Below are 7,770 nucleotides of genomic sequence, written 5' to 3' on the forward strand. Positions count from 1 at the left end.
TCTTATGCCAATGTCAAGCTATTTTGATGACAGTGGCCTTGTAATATAGTTTGATGTCAGGTATTGTGATCCTTTCTACTCTGTTCTTCTTTCACAAAATTATTGTGGCTATTCAGGATCATTTATGGTTCCATATAAATTTTTAAAATTTTTGTTCTATATCTGTGAAATATGTCATTGGTATTTTAATAGGGATTGCAATGAATGTATAGATTGCTTTGGATGATGTAAATTCTTCCAATTCATAAACACCATATATGCTTGTATTTATTGTGTCTTCCTTAATTTCTTTCTTCAGAGTTGTGTAGTTTTCTGAGTACAGATCTTTTACCTCCTTGGTTAGGTTTATTCCTAGGTACTTTATTTTTCTTGTTGCTATAGCAAATGAGATTTTTTTCCTGATTTCTGTTTCTGATATTTCATTTTTTGGTGCAAAAAAAATGCTTTCAGTTTCTGAATATTCACTGTGAATGTCGCCATTTTGCCAAAGTCACTTATTAGGTCGAGTAGCTTTTTGGCGGAGTCTATAAGATTTTCTATATACACTACCATGTTGCCTAAAACAATGACAGTTTTAGTTCCTCCTTTCCAATTTGGATGCCTTGTATTTCTTCATCTTGACAGATTACTGTTGCTAGGACTTCCAATACTATGTTTAATAGAAGTAGTGAAAGCAGACATCCTTGTCTTGTCCCTGGTCTTAGCAGGAAAGCTATTAGTTTTAGTCCATTGAATGTGATGATGGCTCTAGGTTTTTCATATATGGCCATTACTATGTTGAGGTATGATCCTTCTACTCGCACTTTTCTGTGTGTTTTTATCATAAATGTATGTTGTACTTTGTCAAATTCTTTTTCTTCATCTATTGATATGCTCATGTAATATTTGTCTTTCCTTTTGTTTATGTGATGTATTATGTTTATTGATTTGTGAACATTGTATCAATCTTCCATTCCTGGAATTACTCCCACTTCATCATAGCATATGATCTTTTACATGTATTGCTGGATGTGGTTTGCCAATATTTTGTTGAGGATTTTAGCATGTATGAGAAGAATAAGGGTTAGCTCTTCCTTAAATTTTGTTTTGCAAAATTCTACTGTGAAACTGTCCAGTGCAGGGCTTTTGTGTGCTGGGAGTTTTTGGTATTGCTGCTTTGATGTCAACAGCTGTTATCAGTCTGTTCAGGCTTTCTGCTTCTCCTTGATTCAGTTTTGAAGATTATATATTTCAAGAAATTTGCTCATTTCACCCAGGTTTTCAAATTTCTTTGCATATACTTGTGCACAGTAATTTCTTAACAATCCTTTGCATATCTGTGGTATCAGTCATAACGTCTCCTATTTCATTTCTAATTTTGTTCATTTGGGTCCTCTCTCTCTTTTTCTTGATGAGTCTGGTTAAAGGGTTGTCAATTTTGTTTATCTTTTCAAAGAAGCAACTCCTCGACTTATTGATCCTTTGAATTGTTATTTTTAGTCTCTGTGTTATTTAATTCTGCTCTGATCTTGATTATTTCCTTCCTTCTACTTGCTCTGGGCTTCATTTGGTTGTTGTTCCTCCAGTTCTTGTAGATGTAGGGTTAGGTTGTTTATTTGAAACATTTCTATCTTTTTTTAGGTACACCTGTATCGCTATGAACTTCCCTGTCAGGACTGCCTTCACTGTGTCCCATAGGTTTTGTACTGTTGTGAGTTCATTTTCACTTGTTTCCAGAAATATTTTGCTTTCTTCCTTGATCTCATTACTAACCCATTCATTGTTTAATAGCATGCTATTCAGTCTCCATGGATCTGAGTGTTTTTGAGTTTTTTTTCCTTGAGGTTGGCTTCTAGGTTCAAGCCCTTGTGGTGTGAGAAAATGTTTGATATGATTTCTATTTTCTTGAATTTGTTGAGGCTTGTTTTGTGCCCTCTCATGTGGTGTATCTTTGAAAATATTCCATGTGCATTTGAAAAGAATGTGTATTTTACTTCTTTTGGATGAAAGGTTCTACATAGATATCAGTTAAGTCCATTCGACCTAGTGTGTCATTCAGTTCCACATTATGCTTGTTGATGTTTTGTTTGGAAGAGATCCATGGTTGACAGTAGGGTGTTAAAATCCCCTACTATAATTGTGTTGCTGTGTATATCTTTCTTGAGCTCCTTCAAGATTTTCTTACATATCCGGGTGCTCCTATGTTGGGTGCATATATGTTTACAATATTTATGTCTTCTTGATGGATTCTTCCCTTGAGTATTATGAAGTATCCTTCTGTGTCTCTTTCTGTGGCCTTTGTTTTGAAGTCTATTTTGTCTCATATGAGCATTGCTACCCTGACTTTTGTTTTCTGTCCATTTGCTTGGAATATTTTTTCCAGCCCTTCACTTTCAGCCTATGTAAGTCTTTGTTCTATGGTGGGTCTCTTGTAGGCAGCATATGTGTGAGTATGTGAGTTTTGTTTTCTTATCCATTCAGCTACCCTGTGTCTTTTGCTTGGAACATTTATTCTATTTACATTTAAGGTTATCATTGATAGGTAATTATTCATTGCCATTCTACCCTTTTTGTACCTGTGTTCCTCTTTCTCTTTTTGTTTCTGTTCTTAAAGCAGTCCCTTTAGTATATCTTGCAGTGCTGGTTTGGAGGAGGTATATTGTTTGAGCCTTTTGTGTGTTTTTTGTTTGTTTGTTTGTTTGTTTTTTTGTCTGGGAAACTCCTTATTTTGCCTTCCATTCTAATTGAGAGCCTTGCTGGGTAGCAGGCTTGGTTGCAGGCCTTTCCTTTTCATTTCTTGGAATATTTCTTGTAGTGTTTCTGATGAGAAGTTAGCTGCTAGCCTTATCAGGGCTCCCTTGTATGTTACTCCCTGTTTCTCTCTTGCTGCCTTTAAGATTCTCTCTTTGCCTTTGAATTTTGCCATTTTAATTATGATGTTTGTTGGAGTGGGCCTCTTTGGGTTCCTCTGGGTTGGGGCCCTCTGTGTTTCCTGGATTTGTGTGACTTTTTCTCTCATCAAATTTGGGAAGTTTTCCATCAGCTTTTCAAATAGGTTTTCTATCCCGGGTTCCTCTTCTTGTCCTTCTGGTATCCCTGTTATATGGATATGATTACATTTCATGTTGTCCTGCAGTTCCATTAGTTGACCTTCATTCTCTTGAGTGTTTTTTTTTCCTTTTCTTGCAGTTTCTGTCCGTTTCTTTTTATCTTGTTCTCCAGCTCTCTCATTTGATCCTCTGTTTTATCTAGCCTGTTTTTTATTCCTTTTACTCTGTTCTTCAATTCAGAAATTGTATTCTTCATCCCCTCTTGACTCTTTTTGATTGTTTATATGTCATTTTTCATGCTGATATAGTTTGCAGTAAGTTCCTCATAATTTCTCTGTAGTTTTTTGTAATTCTCACTGTGCTCATTGAGCTTCCTTATAAACAGTGTTTTGAACTCAATATCTGATAGTTTACTTGCCTCTATTCTTTGCTACTCTTCTGAAAATTGCTGCTTTATTTTCAATTGAGGGTTGTTTGTTTTTCCATTTTTTGGCAGTCCCTTGTTTGCTTCTTCTTATGAAATTGATCTGTTTTGACTTCCTGTGTTTGTGGTATGAACTTCTATGGTATCTGACCTGTGTGATTCAGTGGTGTAGTCCCCTCGATCTCCTGAACTTGATGCTGTTTGGAATCCCCTTATGCCATTTTTGTTGGTTCTCTGGATCTAATTGGATTTTGACTGTTGTTGGGTCATTCTTTAGTTGGTCTTTCCCTCTGGCTGGTTGTCTGAGGGTCACTCCACCCACCATGTCTTGCATGCTGTTGTGCAGATGCTGCCAGAACAAAATCACAAAGCCCAGGAAGCAAACTCACACCTGAAAAAAAAAGTCCCACCTAAAATCCCACTATCAACAGCAAATTTACCAGTATTAATAAGGGTGTGAATAGATTAAGAGTATTGTAAGAAAAGAGAGTGAAAATAGATGACCTATTGGAAGAAAAATGATTTTGAGAGGGTAGAGGAAGGATGACTAATAAATAAGAATAGGGAATCAGACCAATGCAAAGAGAGAAAGTAAAATTTACATGAGAAATACAAAGTAATGAACAAGGCAGAATGGAGTAAGATAAGGGAAGCATATAGTATTAGGTTTAAACAGAAATTTTAAAAAATAAAGTAAAAGAGAGAAAGAAAAAGGAAAAATATATAAATAATAAAGGAATAGGCACCAAACTGGAGTAAAAGATCCACCATAGCACTATCAACAACAAATGAACTACAATTAGAATAGGTGGGATGGGAATAAGAGGGGGGAAAAAGAAAGAAAAGCTTAAGAAATGTCTAGAGGAATTGGAAGTGATTTTGAGATGATAGAGGGAGAGGGAATACTAAGAGCGAGAAATGAAAACCAAGCTAAGAGAGGGAAAAATTAAAATTTGTGATGAAAAGAACAGGATGAGAGGGGAATGGTAAAATTTGAGATTTGAAATACAAAAATAGTGAAGATCTAGAGATAAAATTGAAAAAATGCAACAGCAACAACCCTATCCACAGCCAATGAGCAAAGATTGCTGAAGATGGAGAGAGAATGCGGGTATTTTAGGAATGAGAAAAAGAATGTGAGATGACTGTTTATAAGAAAATTGGTTTTGAGAGGGTGGATAGGGCAGAAATAGAGTGTGGAAGGGAACAAGTTGTAGCAAGAGAGAAAACAAAATTTAAAACAAAAATAATGAGGAAAGAAGAAAGTAAAATGAAGTAAGAGAAGGGAAGGAGAAAATACGAGAATTGAAATAAACTATAATATAAAGTCTCATAACAATATGCACAAAATTGAAGAAGAAATTAATGTTAAAAAGCCATGCAGGAAAGAAAACACTGCAAATCATGGAGAAGACCACAGTGGATTTCATCTCGTTAGCGTCTAGTATTTACCACTGTGTTTTCTTTCTGGATCCACCTCTGGTGATGTCAGATGGTGACACTGTCTGACCTTAGGCAGCCTGTTCCAGACTTCCAGGGATCTACTGTCTTTGGCTGACTCCTTCAGTTGTTAATCTAGTCACTCTTTGCTCAGCAGTCAAGCTGAAGCACTACAGGGTGGAGCAGAGTCCCTCCTGGGGGTGGGGCTATTGTTTCCCCTCAGGCTGCTGCTGCTCAGAGGGGAGTGGTCTGCCTGAGCAGAATAGCTGCTGCAGTGTGGGGGATGACTCAGCACTGTAATTCCTGCTAGCCACTCTCTCAGTTCTCTCCCCAAAGCCTCTTCCACAGTCTCTCCTCAAGCATCTCTAGTCCACTCTTTCCCCTCCCCCCTTTACCAGAGCCCAGGGTAAGTGGCTGCAAATGACAATTTGTGTGCTGGCCTTTTAAATGGCTCTTGTGTCTCCAGCTGTCTGTCTCTGCAGCTCTGCTGCTTTTCTCAGCTGGATGTTATCTGTGTACTTTTTGGGCTCTGGTGCTCTAGGCTGGGGATCCCATCTGAGGGTTTAGACTCCACACTTCTCAGAGAGATCCATCCAGCCACTGAATATCCCTCCAGCACTGCAGCTGCTGTCCATGGGCCCCCAGTCAGCTCTCTCTTGTTTCCACTGCACTCCCTTCCAGTCACTTGGTGTTGAAACTGTTTCTTCTGTTTGTCTGTGGTTATAAAGCTTCTTTCTTGCTATTGTTCAGTTGTTTGTTCTGGATGATTTCTCCACAATTTAATTGTAATTTCAGATTGGTCCTGGGAGGAGGTTAGTGTAACTTGTACTCACTCCTCTGCCATCTTGGAACTCTCTTTTTCTTCATCTTCTTAAAGCAGTCCCTTTAGCATGTCTTGCAATGCCGGTTTTGTGGAGGTGTATTCTTTCATCTTTCTTTTGTCTGGGAAACTTCTTATTTCATGTTCCATTTTAATTAAGATCCTTGCTGGGTAGAGTAGTGTTGGTTACACACATTTTCTTTTTATTACTTGGAATATTTCTTGTTATATCCATCTGGCTTGTAGTGTTTCCATTGAGAAGTTAGCTGCTAGCCTTATTGGGGGTCCCTTGTGTGTTACTTCCCATTTCTCCCTTGCTGCCTTTAAGATTCTCTCTTTGCTTTTGAACTTTGCCATTTTAATTATGATGTGTCTTGGATTGAGTCTGTTTGGGCTCCTCTGAATTGGGGCCCTCTATGCTTCCTTGACTTGTGTGACTTTTTCTCTCATCAAGTTAGGGGAGTTTTCCTTCATTACTTTTTCCAGCAGGTTTTCTATCTCTTGCTCTTCTTTTTCTCCTTCTGGTATCCCTATTGCATGTATATTATTATTTTTCTTTTTGTCCTGCAGCTCCCTTAACCCCTCTTAATTATTTTTGACTCTTTTTTCATTGTTTTGCTCTGTCTAGGAATATTTTTCTACTTCATCCTCCAACTTGCTGATTTGATCCTCTGCTTCATCTAACCTGCTTCTAATTCCTTCTACTGTTTTTTTTTTCATTTCAGATGTTGTGTTGTTTTTTTTTTTTAATTTTCTCTTGGCTCTTATTGATAGTTTCTATGTCCTTTCTCATGCTGGTGTAGTTCCAGTAAGTTCCTTGAAGCTTCTGTGGAGTTCTTTGAAGTTCTCACTGAGCTCCTTGAGTGTCCTTATAATCATTATTTTGAACTCATTGTTTGATATCTGATAGTTTGATTGCCTCAATTTTGTTTAGAAGTGTTTCTGGGGATTCCTCATTTCCTTTTGGTTGGGGGTTGTTTCTTTGTCTTCCCATTTTAGGTGACTCTTCTTTTTTTTCTGCTTGTTGTATTAATCTGTTTTGACCTCTTGTCTTCATGGTGTGAGCTTCTTTGGTAGGAGACCTATGTGATTCAGTGGTGTAATCTCTCAGATCGCCTGAAGTTTATGCTCTTGCACTGCCCTTTATGCCTTGTATGTGTTATTAACTAGGTATTGGTTGTTATTGGGTTACTCTTTGGTGGATTCTTCCCTCTGGCTGACTGACTGAGAATCACTCACCTTCCACATCTTGTATATTGTTGTACAGGTGCTGCCAGAACAAAACTCAAACAGCCCAAGAAACATACCCACACCTGCAAAGGTATCCCCTACCCACAATTACATCATCAATAGCCAATGTGCCAAAATTAATAAAGGTGTAAAGAGATTAAGACTTTTATAAGAAAGGAAAAATGAATATGAGATGACTAACTGATAGAAAAGAGATTTTGCAAGGGTACAGAGAGGGGCAATAATAGTAGGGAGTAGAGACAAGGAAAAGCATGAAAGAAAATTAAATTTACTTCATAACTAAAAAAAACAGTGGAGGGAAGGTGGAATGGAGTAAGAGAGACATGTGTAGTGTTAAAATAACCCAAAATTTAAAGAAAAATATATATTTCTTTATATCTAATGAGAGTAAAAGGAGACAACCATAAATATATAACTATAACTATAATATACCCCTAATTGCAGAAAAATCTCTACCACAGAGATATCAACAACCAATGAGCTAAGATTTATACAGGTGGAATGAGAATAAGAGAGCACAAGGAAAAAAAGAACTTGAGAGATGTCTAGGAGAAACAGAAGATATTTTGAGAGGATAGAGGGAGAAAGAATACTGAGTGAGGATGAAAACCTGACTCAGACAGGGCAAAATTAACATTTCAAATGCAAAAAGGGAAGGGCGAGAAGAAGGCAAAGTGGAGTAAGAAAGGGGAACAGTGAAGTTTGAGATTTGAAATACAAAGACAGTCACTATCTGGAAATAATATTGAAGAACTATAACAATGGTCACCTTATCTACAGCCCATGAGCAAAGGCTGATAAAGATA

The sequence above is a fragment of the Phyllostomus discolor genome, chromosome X (genome assembly GCF_004126475.2).
Source record: "Phyllostomus discolor isolate MPI-MPIP mPhyDis1 chromosome X, mPhyDis1.pri.v3, whole genome shotgun sequence".
In the NCBI taxonomy this organism is placed as follows: Eukaryota; Metazoa; Chordata; class Mammalia; order Chiroptera; family Phyllostomidae; genus Phyllostomus; species Phyllostomus discolor.